Raw genomic sequence first — 18,744 nt, 5'->3', positions numbered from 1 at the left:
AATGCCCCTCTCACACCACTGTTGTGAAGACTAAATATACGTAAAGCCTCTTGCCCACTGCTTGGCCCACAATTTTGAAGACCACGAGAAAGCGGTACTGTATTAAAAAGAGCTTTGAAAATAAGACTGCCGTATATAAAAGATGATAAAAAGCCATGACTTTTATCTGGGTAGGAAAAGCCACAATGAGCTCAACTGTGACCTAATATCATACTGAAAAGACAATTCTCTTAGAAAGATAGTCTGGCAATGTAGTTGGAGCTGAACTAATATGGACCAGGTCAAATTGAAGGTTAGGTCAGTGGTTCTCAACCCCAGCCAGACATTAGAATCACCTGAGGTACTTAAAGAAAAAACCAAACCCAACAGCCAGGCTTCACTGTAGACTGATTAAATCAATCAGAATCTGTGGGGAGTGGGACCAGGCACTGGGAGTAGTTAAAGCTTTCCAGGTGATTCCAAGCTATAGTGATTGAGAACTACTGACTTAGGTGAAGCTACCTAATCTTAGGTTAAGATTTTGAAAGAAATCCATCAGTTCCAGACTATCTCCCCCCATGGTCTGCCTCAGTCTGAATTTCCTACCATTCTAAGCATTGGACAGTGGTACCCTGCACAGTAACCACAATTGGCTACAATCAGTTTGGTTACTGTTCTATATTGATTTTGACAGGAAGTAGAGGTTCATCTTGAAGGACTTGGTATAGTAAGTTAATTTCAGTATGAATGTTTATCAGTTAGGATTAGAATTTGTTGCATATAATGAAAATCCAAAATAAAAGAGCCTTAAACAAGACAGAAGTCTAGAGGCAGGTAGTCTAACACTGGTATGGCATCTCTATGGTCATAGGGGACACAACGTTCCTTTTATTTTCCCACCCTACTGTTCTAGTGGGGGCTTTTCATCTTTGAGGTCACTTCATGATCCATGATGGCTGCTGGTGCTCCAACCATTATTATCCACATTATATCCACATCAAGTAAAAGCAAAAGGAGAATGGACAAAAAAGGTCCAGTCAGCTTCTTTAAAGAGCCTTTTCTTTTTCTTTTATCTCATAGGCCAGAACTTTGTCAAATGTCTATCGGCAAGGAAGGCTGAGAAGTAAAACCCTTTAGGTAGCTTCCTCTATACCCCAAATAAAATTAAACTTTATTAAGGAAGAAGGGGCAAGTGGTAGGTGACCAGCAGTTTGTGCCATAGAGCCATTGCAGATCCAAAGCCTGAACGTGGGAGGGAACTAGAGGCTAGGAGGCAGGAGAATTAAGAGATCTTGAAGGAGGAATGGTGATTCATTCATGTGGTTCCCAAAAACTTGCTGCCATGGGTCTTTCAGTAAGGGAAGCTTACTTTCAGTTGTGTAGCTGGGTCAAGCCTTCATTCCTTTCAACAAGTTCCTAGTTTCTAGGCATGGCCATCTCAGCCTTAGTTTTGGATCAGTCGTCTCATAGGCCAGCCCTTTTCTTGAGGAGCCTGGACCTAGAAGGCTATTACACCTCAGGTGCCTTCCTGCCTGCCTACACCTGGATGGTAGAATCATTATTGCTGGTCCTGAGGCAAAAGCCACAGGGCATATCTTGACAGACGTTGGCTGAATTCTGTGAAGCTTTTTCTTTTCCGCTCCTCTGAGGAGTTAGATGCACCCTATGTCAGTTACGGTACCAGCAGGAAGCAGAATCCAACTCAGGTAATTCACAGGACTATAACGAAAGGGGTACAGGCAGTCGTTGTTTTGCACAGCTCTGATATGCATGAATTTCAATGATCAATAAATTTCAATTATTTTAGTTAAGTAACACCAGTCCCCCAACAAGATGGTTAAAATTTCAGTTACATTTGTATATGAACTATGAGCAATTGTATAAAGCTGCAGTTGCTAAAGTATAATTGGACGGCTAGCTCATCAGTTCACAAATCACTATGTACATAACAAATGCACAGCATGATCATGACCAATCATGTCACCTCTTTCAAAGCCTGTTGGTGACTGGTCACTGGACATCTGTTACTCAATTCATGCACAGACAGAAAAGTGTGTGGTTGTGTTGCTTCCTTGTTTCCCAGTGATAAATCCACGTGACTTTTTACAAAATGGTTAACTGAAAAAGGGAACTGGCTAATAAAGATGAAAATGCAGCAAGGAAATGCAAAGTGATAATACTGGAAGTAAAATTTGAAGAGCATATTGACGGAGTTACAGAAGAAAGAGCTGACTATGGGAGTGTTGACACTGCTGCCATTGGAGACTCGATATGCAGCTGGAAGAACTCAGGGAAGGTGAACTTAATACATAAATGAATAAGTGAAGAAAATGATGGAAGTGATGAAGATGTCCCAGAGGAAGTGATGCCAGCAAAAACCTGCTGGTTTTAAAGGAACTCTCAAAGGTATTCTGTGACACTGAAAGTAAAAAGGATAAAATAGTGGCAGCTGATCCAGACTTAGAGTATGTCAATTTGCCAAGGCAGAGGAAAGATGTTCACTCTCTATCAAGATATCCAACAAGGAGGAGCAGGCAAGCACTGTTCAAAGCGTTCTTGGTAAGATTTTTACGAAGAAATACTTTTTATCCTCAATGTTTCTAATGCTTCAAATTAGTTTATTTAATATTAATTTTTACTACTTTTTCTCTTACCAATAGTAAGAGGGCTTTAGTGTTTTGACAAACGTTTTGAAATGTCACAGAATAATCATATTTTTTTCCCACTGATTATTAAGGTTGTTTTGCACGGTCATTTTTACAGTCCCAAAACTACTGTGCAAAGTGAGGACTCCTGTATTTACAGAGATGGGGCGCTATCAGCAAACGAGCAAGGGATGGCAGGGCATTCTAAGGCTAGCCACGACAGAAGGCACATGGCAGAAGGGCCAGGGGAGCAAATAGTGCATCTGGAGCCATGAAGCAGGTACACATGGGAAGAGATCTCTGTGTGGAGGGACACAGCCACAGACAGAAAATGCAAGCACAGAGGGGACTGGGAGAAACATCCCACCCTCCTGACTTTGCAGGTGCTTTTCACTGGGTGAATCCAGCTGAAAGGCAGCTTGCAGTAGGACCAGGCAATGCAGTCAAGTCAGACTAGGGCATACAAGAGGGTGGAGGTGGGTGGAGCTTGGAAGGGGGGCATAAGTACACCTAACACTGTGCTGTCATTTTTATGTCCATGCCCTACAGTTGAGGAGAGAGTTACCTGCCTCTCTGACGCTCAGTAAAAACTAAGTGAACACAGATGGGAATCTAGGTTTTCATTCTCTCAATGTAAAGCCCCTTCTCATGTCCACTGTGCTCCAGAATTCCCTTAGTGCTGCTTGTCATATTGGCCGGGACACAAAACACAGAGAGTTAGAGGACGACTGGGAGGAGAAAAAGCAAACTCAATGTTTAAAAGAAAAATTTCTATTGACAGCCCCCCAAACTCAGTAGATTTTAAGCAAGATGGGCTAGGAAAGTGTCAAGTTACATTCTAAATACCACTGACAGAATGTCAGGGCAGGCGTGGGTACATCTCTCTCTCAGATGTGACAATATAAAGCATGTTGCTTAGGATCAAGTTTTAAAGCATCTTACTTTCTAACATGAGAGTTTCTACAACTTATATAAGAGATTTTGTGTGTTTTAGTTATGTCTTTGGAAAGCTACTGGAGGCCTGGGGCGTTCATTAATCAAAAACTTGCTATTTAAATAGGAAAGACGCTCTGGTTGCTCTTCTTCAGAATGCTTGATTGCTACGAATGGTCTACTGTTAGGAGATGACTGTACATATTGCTGTTGCTCTGGGGCTAGTCCATCCAGGAGGTTCCAGTCCCTGGGGTCTACCCACTAAGCCCATTTAAGTTACCCATGCTGCCAGCTTCCTTGCAAAAGGATGGAGAGGATCAACAGGGCAGAGTTTCTCACCCTTGGCACTACTGACATTTTGGGCCATATAATTCTTTGCCATGGGGGCTGTCCAGTGCATTGTAAATATTTAGCAATATACCTGACCTCTACCCACTAGGTGCCAGCAGTACCAGTGTTGGAGCAGGCAGATAGCTAGATAGGAACAGAGAAAGGGGGACACGGGCCAAATGGCAGGAAACCAAACATCTTGTAGTCAACACGGGTCCTTGTGCAAAGAAAAGCAGGAACCTCCGGACTGACGGGGAACCATACATTTTGGGGTGATAAGTGTCCTGGAGGCAGGCAAAGAAAGGTGGGAATCTCTGCTGTCTGAAGGTAACCTTTTGCTCATTATGCTCTCATTACAATAAAATTAGCCTTGCAGATAAGAAGTTTCCATAATGCACCGAGGCCATGACACTTCCGATCAAGACTAAGTAAGGACAAAATTCCCTCCTCTCCACAAGGTGGAGCTGGGATGAATATCAGGGGCTACAACCCCAGACTCCTCCCTCCCCAGTGTATATTCTGCCCCTTCATTTCTACACCCCCATATAACCTGCTTGCCAAAGAAACTCTGCACAGCTACTCACCTGAGACTGACCACTCTCCTTTTGAGAATGTGCTATCAATTAAATAAATCCTCACTTTGCTTTCTTGACCTCCCTGTCTGTCTCTGAATTCTTTCTGCCATAAGACAAGAACCTACTCCCCGAACTTTGGCGAGCAACAGCCAGGAGACCTGCCTCAGCCTCTCCCCTCTCTTGAGCTTGAGAGGTGCTGCCTTACTTCCTGCCATTACTCTCTCTCAACTCTCTCTCCCTCACTCTCTCTCTCTCTTTTGCTTTCTTATTGTCTGTCGCATTTTCAGACCTACTGCCCCAGTGATGGGGTCAAGCCGTAAAAGCCACTAAGATGCTCACCACAAGAACTCTCCCTTCAGAGGATGAGTGGGTCATGCAATGGACTACAGAGACGGTGGGTCTGTCTGCCCACCTCAAGACAATTTCCACGCAATGTTTTAGGCACACAGTTAAAAGCATGACCCTGGGACTTTCCTGGTGGTCCAGTGGGTAAGACTCCGAGCTCCCAGGGCAGGGGGCTCAGGTTCGATCCCTGGTCAGGGAACTAGATCCTGCATGCATGCTGCAACTAAGAAGTCCGCATGCCACAACTAAAGAGCCTGCATGCCACAACTAAGACCTGGCGCAGCCTAAATAAATATTTTAAAAGAATAAGAATAAAAATAAAAATAAAAGCATAACCCTGCCCCCTCCTCGCAGTTACCCTTATAGGCTTATTACTGGTCCACCTATACCTCACTATCCTTGTCTCGTCTCTGTGTCCCGATCTCACTCTTACTTTTGCACCTTACTCTGCTGGAAATGGGGGTAAAGAAATCTGACAGGCATTTTCCAACCTTGTCGCTAAGTCCTGCACTTCTCATTGTGCAAGGCATGTCAGGAAAACTTTCTGGCCCTTCTCACAAGCAGCTAGGGACCCCAACCATAGGACCTTTACATCCTTTGGGTTTGCCTTATCCACCACTTAATTAACCATCATCAGGTTCAATTGTGTGGAAATATAAAATACAGCCTTACTTAGAGTTTGCGCCCTGGCCATGGCAGCTGAGCTCCTTCAGGAGTTCCCTCACTCTGTGGGTGGTCTGTGGGTGTACCCAGGGGTGTTGGGAAGGGGGACCCATGGTGGTAGAAGGACGCCTCAGGCCGCCATTCTTCTCCACCCAGCATTCCGCAGGCCCCCTCCATGGTCCCTCCCGTCCCCACTCCTGCCTTGTCCTGTAGGGGCGGGTCTGCTGTGCTTGCCTCCCCAGACTTGAGGGATCCTTAATGGCCAGTGCCTGTTTTTGGAAACTTACCACCCTTTTAGAGAAAAGATGCTTCCCTGACTAAACAGGTCCTAGAACCACGAGGATGTCCATTCCAGGGGGACATACCCTGGAACACAGGGATTAATACTGCCATAGAGTCTATAGAGAAGCCTTCAGGAAGGTCACTCCTCCTGGGTTCCATGGACGCCAGGATAGGACACAGGCCCCAGGACGCTGGGGCCAGCAGGACTGCCATATGGGGGAGTAGCTAACCCCCATTTTGGCTAGAGTTTACAGGACTAAGTGGAAGGGGATACCTGGAACCACTCCTGCCTGAGGGGGTCCCTACAGGCCCTCCTAACCCTAGTGCTCCTCTCTGTTATAGGAGCAGCCTCTACCTGAAGGAGCGATGGGAAACACCTCCTCCATCTCCAAGGATTCACCCCTCCAGTGCATTCTGAGTCACTGGAATAAGTTTTCTCTAGATTCTTTAAGATGCAAAAAGCTTGTTTTCTTTTATGAAACAGCCTGGCCCCAATATAGACTTGAGGACGATGAGGCCTGGTCCGAGAATAGAAGCCTCAACTGTAATACCATCCTACAGTTTGACATTTTTGCAAAAGGCAGGGAAAATGGACAGAAGTTCCTTACGTTCAGGCTTTTATGGCCCTAAGAGAGAACCCGGAGCTATGCAAGTCCTACGTTAGGGACCCTTGCCAGCTGGGACCCATTCAGGCTATGAAAGCCCTCTCTAGTGGCATCTCTGGAGGAACAGGTGCCCCAGATAGAAAACCCAAGCCCCAATGCTATTTAACCACCTTCAGCCCCTCTCCTGCCCTATAAGTCTCTTTACCCTTCTGTACCAGAAGTGCAGCTGGAGCTTCTTTGCCCCCTTCAAGAAGTAGTACACCCCTTTTTCTTTGTCTGACCTCAACCAGTGCTGTACTCGTTCGGGCAGATTCTGGGAGGACCCTAGCCAGTTCACCAAAGAATTCCAGGGACTGATTCTCTCCTTTGACTTTACGTGGAAGGACCTAAATATTGTCCTTTCCCACTGCTGCACCACTGAGGAAAAGACCCGTATTTGGGCACAGGCTGAAACATGTGTTGGTGGATTACACGTTGTCCAACCACAACAATACCCTGTGGGCATGATGGCAGTGCCTCTAATGGATCCCAATTGGGACTATAAACCAGGCCAGGCTGGTATCACTAGAAGGGACCACATGACCCTTTGCCTCATTGAAGGGAGGAAGCGATGCATAATTAAACCTGTTAACTATGATAAGGTTAAAGAGATCACCCAAGGCCAAGATGAAAATCCAGCCTTATTTCAGGCCCGACTGGTAGACGCCCCTAGAAAGTATACGAATGTGGACCCACACACGTTTGAGGAACACATTGGATTTGCAACCCACTTCATTAGCCAATCAGCCCCTGAAATCCATTGGAAGCTTCAAAAGCTTGCCGTGGGGCCCCAAACCCCTCTCAACATTCTGACACAGCCTTTAGTGTCTTTAACAATAGAGACCAAGCTGAGCAAGAAAGGAAGGAACAGCGTGACTTAAGAAAGGAACGACGGCAAGCCAGGCTTTTGGCAGCTGTCATGACAAGACCTCCTGGTCACCCCAAAAGTACTCCCAGAAGACCCCCCCCGCCAGGAAAGGGAGCCTGTTTTAGCTGTGGGAGCCCCAAACACTAGAGCAAGGAATGCCCCAGAAACACGTCCCAGCCTTCACCCAAGACACCATGCCCACTCTGTAAGAAGATGTGCCAGTGGAGGAGGGAACTGCCCCCAGCTCTGAAGGGAGTGAGGAAATTCCCCCATGCCGGTCGTGGCAGTGGTTGATTGACGGGACCTGGGACCTCCCAAGGCTCCCAAGAAGACAGTCATCATCGCACGGAAGGAACACAGTCATCAGTGGGTGACCACTAACGTGGCACGTAAGCTTGTCCAGTTTCTAGTGAACGCAGGGCTACTTACTCTGTCCTGACTTCTCATGCTGGGCCCCTTGCCCCTGAAACCTGCTCTATTGTTGGGGTAGAAGGAAGACCAAATCTAGAACATTTCACCACCCCTCTAACTCGCACCTGGGGAAAGACCCTTGTCACACAAGTTTCTTGTCATGCCTAAATGCCCCAGCCCATTTATTGGGAAGGGATTTTCTCTCAGCCTTGGGGGCAACTCTTACTCTCCCTGAAAACCAAAACCAAGGCCTATTTTTGGCTGGGTTATGCATTATGGACAGCACAAAATATTCCCCGCAAATTAAAGAAACAAAAAACAAAAAAACCTTACAGATCCACAGGTCTGGGATCAGGGAATCCCAGGGAAAACAAAGTTTGTCACTCCTGTAAAAATCACCTTAAAGGAGGCTAATAACTTCCCTTGCAGGCATCAATACCCTCCCTTTCCAGTAAACTCTCCAAGTTTCTCTGCTCTTTTGCTTCTCATGAAATCATGTCCCCTTTAACCACACCCATCCTAGTGGTTTTCCTTGTTATTCACATTGGCACAGCTCCAGCTTACAAACATCCACTCTCAGACACCATAAATGCCATTGCTAAAGTTAATAACTCATCTGACTGTCGGATCTGCCCCCGCAGCTGTACCTCCCCAAAGGACCTACGTCTTTTGGGACTCCCTGCCTCCTTGAAGGACATGGTGGCGCTAACAGCGAAATATTCTGGGTTCTCATTTACCACCCAGTGCGGTAAGGAAGGACGGGGGCAGGAACCAACTGGAGGCCAAACTCTCTGGAACAGACACCCTCCTCCAAATCAGAGGGAAGGGTATTTCATCTTTTAGGTAAAGCTAGCCTCTGTTATTTACTGCTGTTAGCATTCAGGGACAAGAATTAGGATGGCTCAATGAAACACAGTACAATCACACTCTACCTTTTAGTAATCACAGTTGGGTGACAGTCACCAACCAGACTGCCAATATCCAACATGTGGGGAACCTCACTACCTGGTGGGAGAACCTAGTGACTGGAATAAATAAAACTAAAACTCACAATAAAAGCATAATATTCAATAATAGTTAACAATACACAAGAGAAGGCCAGCATAGGGACTGGACAATATTCCAGACTAATGTTTAATATAAGTAATAACTGTATTCAGATATACTCCAACTTCTCCCTGTTACAGCTGCTGTATCGAAACCTGAGGTGTCGAGGGAAAAAAACTCATGGCTTCAGAAAACTCCCACTTCAAATGACGATGTGGCAGGGATTTCAACCCATCTCACCTGAAGATGAGGACTGCCACCAGCCACTGGATCTACTCCCCACTCTCCATCTCCACTACTGTAAACAACCCCGAGATCCCTATCTCTGACAGACAGCAAGGAGCTCTGGACCCACAGGTAGGGACAATGCCCGTGCTCACTCGAAGCAGTTACAGAAGATGGACCATCAACCCTTTGCCCCTTAAAAGATTTTAAGGGTTCAGACTCCTTGAAGTGGGAATGTTAGAGCAGGCAGATAGCTAGATGGGAACAGAGAAACGGGGACATGGGCCAAATGGCAGGAAACCATACATCGTGTAAACAACGGTGGGGGGCAGGGGGGCTCCTCCGGCAGACAAAGAAAAGCAGGAACCTCTGGACTGACAGGAAACCACACATTTTGGTGTGATAAGTGTCCTGGAGGCAAAGAAAGGTGTGGAAAGGCGGGAATCTCTGGCGTCCGAACGTAACCTTTTGCTCATTATGCTCTCATTACAAAAAAACTTTACAGATAAGAAGTTCCCATCAAGCACCGAGGCCATGACACTTCCGATCAAGACTAAATAAGGACAAGGGGTGGTGGTGGTGGTGGTGGTGGTGGTGGTGGTGGGAGATTGGGATTGACATATATACACTAATACGTATAAAATAGATAACTAATAAGAACCTGCTGTATAAAAAAATGAACTAAAATTAAAAAAAAAAAGACTAAATAAGGACAAAAATTCCTCCTCCCCTCAGCAAGGTGGAGCTAGCATGAAAATCAGGGAATATGACCCCAAACCCCTCCCTCCCTTCCCCCTCCCCCCTCCCCCTCCCTCCCTTACCCCCTCGCCAATGAATATCCCACCCCTTCATTTCTACACCCCACATAATGGGCTTGCCAAGAAACCAGCGCAGCTACTCAGCTCTGAGAGCCTACCATCCCTTAAATAAATCCTCGCTTTGCTTTCTTGACCTGTCTCCTCTCTGAATTCTTTCTGCAATGAGAGGAGAGCCTACTCTCCCGCAACACGGGCTCCAGCTGTAACAGCCCAAAATACCTGCAGACATCGCCAAATGTCCCCTGCGGGGCAAAACCACCCCCTGTTGAGAAGCTGAGAAGCAGTAAGGGAGAGGGTACCTGGAAAGCCCTCACAGAAAGAAGCCGTGAAAATAAAATAACAGTTGAGCCAGACCTTGTTTGTTTGATGCTTTAAATTCCAATTTCTTTCTTTCTCTTCTGTAGAGAGAAGTCTGTGCCTTTATTGGCCAGCCCGCTACTTGAGGGGAACGAAGCGGGAGGAGTGCGTGGCCCCCGTGCCCGGCAGGGCGTGCTACAGGCTTGTAGGTGATGAGAACTTGCCTAGGTAGTGGCCAGTCATCTCAGGGTTGGTTTTCACCTGGCTGAAGGTCTTGCCGTTGTAGACGCCCTCCAGGCTGCCCACCATTTTGGGCAGGATGATCACGCCGCGCTGCACGTCTCCACCACCTCAGGCTCCTCCGTGGGAGGCACCGCCTTCTTGGCCTCGCGCAGGCGCTTCAGCAGCCACTCGAGGGCTGCTTCCTCCGCAGGACGTAGTGCGGCTGCCGCCGCTGACCCGGGCTGTACGGCTGCGTCAGCTGCGCGCAGACCGTGTCCAGTAGCCGGTCGAGGTCCACGCGGCCGCAGGTGAACTTGCGGAAGGCACACTTCTGCTCTACCTCCGTCACCTTGTTGGCACTTCCTAAATTCCAGTATCATCACTTACTTTACACGACGTATAAGAAAACCGTATTTCCCAAGCCAAAATTCAGGACATATGACTTAACAGAGGCTTAAAACAAAACAAAACACGTCTATGAACGTATTTATTCGCCAGCACTCTACAGTTTAAGTCACACTCGTATAGGTTTGGTTTTTTTTGTTTTTTGTTTTTTTTTTACGGTGTGCGGGCCTCTCACTGTTGTGGCCTCTCCCGTTGCGGAGCACAGGCTCCGGACGCTCAGGCTCAGCGGCCATGGCGCACGGGCCAAGCCGCTCCGCGGCATGTGGGATCTTCCCGGACCGGGGCACGAACCCTTGTCCCCTGCATCGGCAGGCGGACTCGCAACCACTGCGCCACCAGGGAAGCCCCTCGTATAGGTTTTTTTCCCCTCCTCTCTTACCCCTTTTATCCTTTACAGGCATTTCCCTTAACAAATCTCTTGCATGTCTAATCCTGTCTCGGCTCCTGCTTCTAGGAGGAGTTGACCTGTTTCAATGACTCAAAAAAAAAAAAAAAAAAAAAAGGTATTGGTGAAGGAAGAAACATATGGCCATCGAGGGTGCTGCTCAGATGGCTCTAACAGAACCTGCCGCCAAGAGCAGGAGCTGACTGACAACCTTGGCTGCCACCCGGAGTTACAGGGGCCAGTCTTTCGCTGGCTGCCTCTGGGCAGTGACTGAGCTCGGCAGGGGCACCAGCACGGAACTATTCCCGCCAGAGAGGTGACCCCTCTAAGGGGAAAGTTTAGCCTCGGGATTCCCCAGAGGGCTGGCCACGATTTTCTCAGAACTGTGCTGTGGTCTGAGGTTCTTCCTACCCAGTCCTTCTTCCCCCGTCTCTTTACACAGGGTCAGCCCTGTACTGCAGAGGGCTCTCTTCAGACTGCGGCTCTTGAGCCCTCACAGGTGTTTCCCCCAATCGATCTCCTGCACTTCAAATCCCATTTTCCTGTCTGCTTCTCAGAGGATCTGACATGTAACGGATTCCCCTAAATTCCACTAAAAAAAAAAATATATATATAGAGCAATGTAGTATGTAGCCAAACTGTATCTGAGGTAATCGAACAGTTATATTACTTAAAATCAGGGATGTACCAGAAAATTGGGATGTACAATCATCCTGTCTATGATTCCTAGAAGAGTGGATTATATTTCTTTTTTTAATTAATTTTTTAATTGGAATATAGTTGATTTACAATGTTGTGTTAGTTTCTGCTGTACAGCAAAGTGAGTCAGTTATACCTACACATGTATCCACTCTTTCTAAGTGAGGATTTCTGTACTAAGAACGGCCACTTCTTATTGCCTTCCCCGCCCCTCTACCTGGAACTTCCTCCAATAATTCATGGGACACCTGCACACCAATGTTACCCTAATTCCTTCCCCTGCCCCCTCAACATGGCTTTGGAATATCATTCTATCCAGGTAGAGGAATAGAACCCTGGATCCATTCAGGTGACAAAGATATGAATCCTCTAAGCTAAGATACTATTTCACCCCCCACCCCCGAGGAAATCCCTCTCCTCCTTCTCGTCCATCCCTCCTCCTCTTCCTCTTCAAATGTGAGGACCTCTATCCCACCATGAAGATATGAGACTAGGATATAAAGAAAGTTGGAACTTGAGGATCAAGGCTTGGCCTTTGTAATGACAAAGAGAAAAACAGTCCCTACCATCAGGCACTCAGCTAGGCTGCAACATTCTGCTGTCGAACAGAGCCAGTCTCACAGATCACCAACCTCAGACAAGGCTGACAAACACCATTCTGTAGTCATGTCTGAGCACAGACAAATATGAAGCCACTGTGCAAACCACAGAAATCACCCAGCCCCAGCTGACACAAATGACAGCTGTCCCTTCACCAACCACGGCTTTAGCTCTGCTGCCTTTGTCTCACCTTCTATATAAAAACTGAAATTCCTGAGCATAGAATCGATCCTGCTTCCTGATAACATCCAATCCAGAGCAAACCCCTGCTTCCTTAAAACTTCCCCCACATCACCACACAAGCGCAAGTTCTATTACAAGTCCCTTGTGCTAAGAGGCCCCATGACTCCTCATCTATGCATGTACACAGCCTCCTTCACTGCAACAAATCAGTAAATCCAACTTTGTTCCTAGTGGTCTTCGGTACAGGGCATAGACAGGTGGTCCACAGGTGCTGGATCCAGCCAATGAAAGAAAAGGAGAAGAAATGAAAGGCAAGACAATGATGAGAAAAAAGGTCTCAGTACAAAGAGTGGAGGTGTAGATGAATCTCCTGACTAGGGTTCCGATTCTAACTCGCTCTGTGCCCTTGAACAAATCATACACAAGTGGAAATACATTGAACCTTCACAGGGCTGCAAAGTTAAGTCTGATGTCTGAGCAGTCATCAGTTTAGAAACGCACAGGTCACCTGTGAGAATGGCTATCATCAAAAAGAATACAAATAACAAATGTCAGCGAGGATGTGGAGAAAAGGGAACACTCGTGCACTGCTGGCAAATTGGTGTAGCCACTGTGGAAAACAGTACGGAGTTTTCGCAAAAAAACGAAAAATAGAACTATTTTATGACCCTGCAATTCCACTCCTGGGTATATATCAAGGAAAAATGAAAACACTAATTTGAAAAGATACATGCACCCCAATGTTCACAGCAGTATTATTTACAGTTGCCAAGATATGGAAGCAACCTAAGTGTCCATCAACAGATGAATGGATAAAGAAGATGTGGTATATAAATACAATGGAATACTACTCAGCTATCAAAAAAGAAATTTTGCCATTTACAGCAACATGGATGGACCTAGAAGGTATTATGCTAAATGAAATAAGTTAGAGAAAGACAAATACTAAACAAATACAAATACAAAGACAAATGATATCACTTATATGTGAAATCTAAAAAAATACAACAGACGAATATAACAAAAAAGAAGCAGGGAATTCCCTTGTGGTCCCATCGTTAGGACTCTGTGCTCCTACTGCTGAGGGCCCAGATTCAATCCCTGGTCGGGGCACTAAAATCCCACAAGCCACATGGTGCAGACAAAAAAAAAAAAAAAAAAAGAGCAAGCAGACTCACAGATATAGAGTACAAACCAGTGGTTACCAGTGGGGAGAGGGAAGGGGGGAGGGGAAATATAGGGGTAGGAGAGAAAGAGGTACCAACTATTAGGTGTAAAATAAGCTACAAGGATATATTGTACAACACGGGGAATATAGCCAATATTTTATGATAATTATAAATGGAGTATAACCTTAAAAAATTGTGAATCACTGTATTGTATGCCTATAACATATAATTTTGTATATCAACTATACTTCAATAAAAAATAAATTAAAAAAAAGAAAGAAAGAAATGCACATGTCTTTCAGGAGCAAAAACAGACCAGTAATGATCGTCGCCTTCCAGAGACTTAAAAGGCCAAAGTTAACGGCTCAACTTTTAACTTGTGGGCTGAAGTAGAGGGCACCAGTTAGGAAAATTCATGCTTCTAGGAGGGACCAGACTAAAGGAACTGTGATCTCAAAGAGAAGAAATCGAAAGGTGGGCAGAAGGTTTTCTATGCATCCTACCTGAGCCAAGTCAGCTTGAGCTGCGGGGAGGCTGCCTGTGTGGAATGGTGCCGCCAGCCAGACGGCCTTTAAGCCACCTGTTCTACCACACGGCTGCCACTTTTAGCTGTGTGCTTTACCTGGGGGAGGATATAGTCCCCAGGTGGGGAAATGCAAGCTCCAAAGGCAAAGGGGGGCCTTAAGCAAGATGGAGCAACCTTTCTTGCCCTCAGTGGTGAAAATGTTAACCAGAAACGCCCTTGGCACAGTCTCACGGATGACCTGCCTATGCCCTCGACTGGGGATCCTGCAGTTTCCTTACTCACACGCTGGTGGCCCTAAACCTGGCTTTCACGGCCTTCTGTGCTCTGATGAGGGTCCAAGCTTCGTCACCCGTACCCAGAAGCTATGGGGAAGGTTCCTTGCAGGCTGGTGAGGCAGAGCTCTTGGCCTCCTCCGTGATATTCCACCCTGAACAGAGTGCGGTTCCTGGTTCTCAGCTGGCTCACTGGGCCTCAGGATACCAGCAGGTGGCCTGGACGGAGGCAGTCCAGACTCGCCACCAGGACGCTAACTGGGCCAACCGCCCTCCTGATCCCACCCGCCACCCCTCGCAACACCTCGCCTCGTCCTCGCCCTCCCCTCCCCCTACCTCTCTCAGGGCCTCCTTCTCTGGACCTCGGGCTCCCTCAACTCTCCTCTGGGCCTCAAGGGTCTTTCTCACCCTCTGGGCCCCTCAGGCCTAGGTATTTTTTGCCCTAATTGTCCTCACCTGGTCCGCTTTAACCATAGTTTAAAATCATGTCTTAGAAGCGGGAAGGGAGGACGGGAGGCCAGGGCAGTTGGTTTACAAGTGTGCCTCGAGATGGGCCTCATCCTTTCCTGGGAGATGGGTTGGAAGGAAGGTGGGGGATGAGTCTGGCCTCAGGCCCTTGCCTCACAGCTCCAGGATGAGCGCTTGCTCTTAAACTAGAGAGATCTGGAAGGATTAGGAGCTGAGGTAACCCAGGATCCTTGGGTGGGGATTTTTGTTGTTGCTGTCATTTTGGGGGCAGGCCTTGAACACCTTAGGGAGGAAGGGGCCCCCTGAGCATAAACAGTCCTTTATTTAATGGTCCCCTGTGACAAGAGCCCTTTCACAGGAATTTGCTGGAAGAATTTGACCAACTGAGGAGACAAAGCTCATTGATTTCCTTCCTATGTTCTCATGTCATCCGTTATTTAGCATCTTAGGGCGGCTGTTCAGAGAGGAGGACAGTGTTTGTTCGGCAGAACCTCATCCCTAGCACAGCCATGATCTTCAAAACCCTCTCTCTAATTTTCTGGGTCCTCAAAGAACTTGGGAAAGGGGACCTGGAAAATGGCAATTCAGAAACTTGAGATGAGACCAAAGCATCATAGAAGGGCCCACCCTTCTCTATCCCAAACTCTGGGTATGGTGAGTTGGATCCAGGAAGCCCCAAGGTGCCACCCTCCCCAACTGAGCCTGTTTGGTTCCTTTTATTCCTCAGTAGCCTGAATATGGTTTTCATCTCTCCTTCAGGCAAGAAAATATTAGGTTGCTGTTCCTAAAGAAACAATAGTCCTCTGTGCAGAGGTTTGGAATCAAGGGTAAATCTTGAGATGACCTATGTCTTACAGGTGCAGAGTCTATTACCTTCTAGCTGCTCCAGCCCTAAGTGTTCCTGAGGGCCACAATAGAGTGCACGGTTTTCTTTTCCAGTATCCAAAATGAAGGTTATGGGTTAAAGAATATTGCTGAGAAATCATCACAATATGTTTTAATTAGTTTACAGATTAATGTAGCTTGTTTGCTAAATACTTGCAACCTGGTCTGTTGCCTTGGGAGCAGGGCTAGAAACAAAAGGTCAGAATTGGGAAAATTGAATAAAAATTGGCAAAGAACTCATCACATTTTATGACTGCCTCTCCAGCCAAGCCCCACATTCATTCCTCTTTCAGTTTAGAAGTGTCTTAACAACTCAAGAAAGGATCTAATGGAATCGAGGTAACCAGCACCTCGTTTGGTGCCATGCTTTTTGAATGAATGAGCAAACGTTGCCATGGAAGTTTTGTAATCTCCTCCCCTCCCCCACCCCATGTCCCAACCCTCCCTCATAGCACTTTACCTGGCAGCTTCTCTACCAGCACTCAGCCTTACTTAGCACACTGTCTTGCACATAGTAGGTATTTAATGAGTACATTGAAATAACTGGATACACAGCAGAATGAATACCACACAGTTGAGTGCTACCCACACTGAAATTCTTCATGAAGATCAAAGCAGAGTTGATGCCATGTTCAATTATTGCTCAACTCTTGGCAAGGATCTGAAGACAAATAGAAACATCTTGATCTATTTGTGCAAGAAGTCTGCTTGCAGCATCTGTAGCAAGTGTAAATTCTCATCTTAAAAACTGATGTCCCTGGCCTGGAGAAAATAGATTATTTTTTTTTTAACACCAAAGACAAAGTCTTTATTATCTCAAAAGGAGCTTGTTACCCATGTTATTTAAGGAAAACATAATTGAAAATACTTCATCCTGGATATAGTGGACTGATTTGACACTAGACCTTTTTTAAAAGGTATAAGGGGTTTTTATCTTCATTATTGGAAGTACCTATGTTACCACTATTTCTCAAAGAGACTGTTATTTGCAGAAATATCACCGGGTTGCTTTTCAAGAGGAAGTGAGGAAGATTTAAATCCTGATTGGAAAGGATCACCTCTGAAGAACACATTTCCCAATTATCCTTCCATCAGCTGGCTCACTGGGCCTCAGGATACCAGCAGGGGCCTCCTGGGCGGTGCCTGCAACCAGTGATGGGGTTGGATGGGGGTGGCCTTGGGAGGAGGTTGGAGGGCAGGTTCACCCCCAGCCCCCCAGGTGGAGGGTGGGGAAAGTGCTCAGCCTGCAGATAGCTCTGGTGACACTGCAGTTGGCAGGCTGCTAAGCAATTAGTGTCTCTTGAAAAGAAAGGGACCGACAACGGACTTGGCCCCTGCTGGTATCCTGAGACCCAGTGAGCCAGCCCAGGGTCCAAAGTACACACTGAATCCAAGTCTGAGGCATAATGGCTCTTTCACTCCCACAGGGCTATGGACTTGGATTTTGGCTAAAAATATTTTTTTCCTTTTGAAAGACTAAGTATCACAAAATGATTTTCTCTCCCTGAACTCCAAGGAGCCACCCAACCCCCTCCCAACCCTAGTTCCTGGGCTTAAGATCTGAGTGGATTCTAGTCCCTCCGGCCTGGATCCTGGAGAGGGCAGATCTGAACATCCTGGGCAATGAAGGGGCTGAAGTCACTTCACCAGCTGATGCCGGGACTCCTCTTTCCAGATGGGCGAGGGGAGAGTTCCACACCTCCTCTCCCAGGACTGGTTGTCAACCCCCGGAGGACTTCTTGGCCTGGGAGTATCAGCATTGAGGAATGGAGTCCCCGAGGTGCTGTGGAACAGCCTTCTAGGGTGTTTGACCAGCTACCACACCTTCCAGTCTTTTCCAGCCTTTAGCCTCTCTGGGAGTAACCTGGTATCTCTGACCAGAGGGGCATGAAATATGGCCAAACTGGTCTCACCACCGGGGGGTGGGGAGGGGAGAAGGGAGGCTTAAAATCTCTGAAAAACTGCACACACAGGAGGCTGAGAAGAGTAAAACCACCAAAGAATCTTGAGTTTTGACAAGTTTTTTTAAAAGTTTTTGTTTTCATTTTCTTTTATTTTAAAATAAGGTACATTTGCATGGTTCAAATTCAAAAGCTACAAAAGGGTATATGGGGAGGAAAAGTTTCCCAGTCACAGTTTCCTTCCATGAAGGCAAACACTGTCCACAGTTTCTGTTTAACAAGCTTTTTTTCAAACTTCTGTTTGAAACTTTTCAAATGCTTAGAGGCTATTTAGTGGCACTGACTTAGCTCTACATTGGAGAAGAAGTAATGAGTTTCTGACCATCTTTAAAGGAGTGGTACTGTTTGCCCAGCCTCTTGTCAGTGAGGAAAGGTGTCCTTTGCGGGTCAGGGTGGAGCAGGGAGAAAAGACTGAACCGTTGCTATGGTTACTTCAGGCTATAGGGAATGCCGCACCCCTCACATGTGTTTGTTGGGGTCCGTCTCTGATCTGGGTGCCTGGTCAGGCAGGCCCAAAGACCCAGGGCTGCCTCAGACACAGGCAGCCAAATATCTTAACATACTGCAATAATGTTAGAAAATGAAACCCCGCAGTTCCCGGTTCCTTGGCTGTGGAGCCCACACGGCTCATGCTGTAATGCTTCTCCCAGGAACATCTCTTTCCAGGGCTGCACAAATGCTGTAGGATCATATGCCAGCTTGCTGGAGCTCACAGCTAAATGAATTTGGAGAGAACGAGGTGTACAGCATCTTTGAATTTGACACAATTAGCTAGAGAACTGTCAGCTCACAGGGAAAGACAACCAGCTTGCTGGAGATGAGACCAAGCCAGATGAGCAGACTATGGGCGACATTCTTTTCTCTTCAACGCAGATGTAATGAAGAGGGGCCAGTAAATCCAGACATT

The 18,744-nt window shown here is 46.7% G+C and overlaps 1 pseudogene; it reads right to left on the bottom strand.

Annotated features, from left to right (window-relative positions):
* Positions 1 to 10,200: 10,200 nt before the first annotated feature.
* LOC101278131 (40S ribosomal protein S15-like) lies at positions 10,201 to 11,090 on the bottom strand (annotated as a pseudogene).
* Between the last annotated feature and the right edge of the window lie 7,654 nt (positions 11,091 to 18,744).

The sequence above is a fragment of the Orcinus orca genome, chromosome 10 (assembly GCF_937001465.1).
Source record: "Orcinus orca chromosome 10, mOrcOrc1.1, whole genome shotgun sequence".
NCBI classification, from domain to species: Eukaryota; Metazoa; Chordata; class Mammalia; order Artiodactyla; family Delphinidae; genus Orcinus; species Orcinus orca.
The sequence above is the reverse complement of the archived record's forward strand: the minus strand, read 5'-3'. Positions and strand labels throughout refer to the sequence as shown.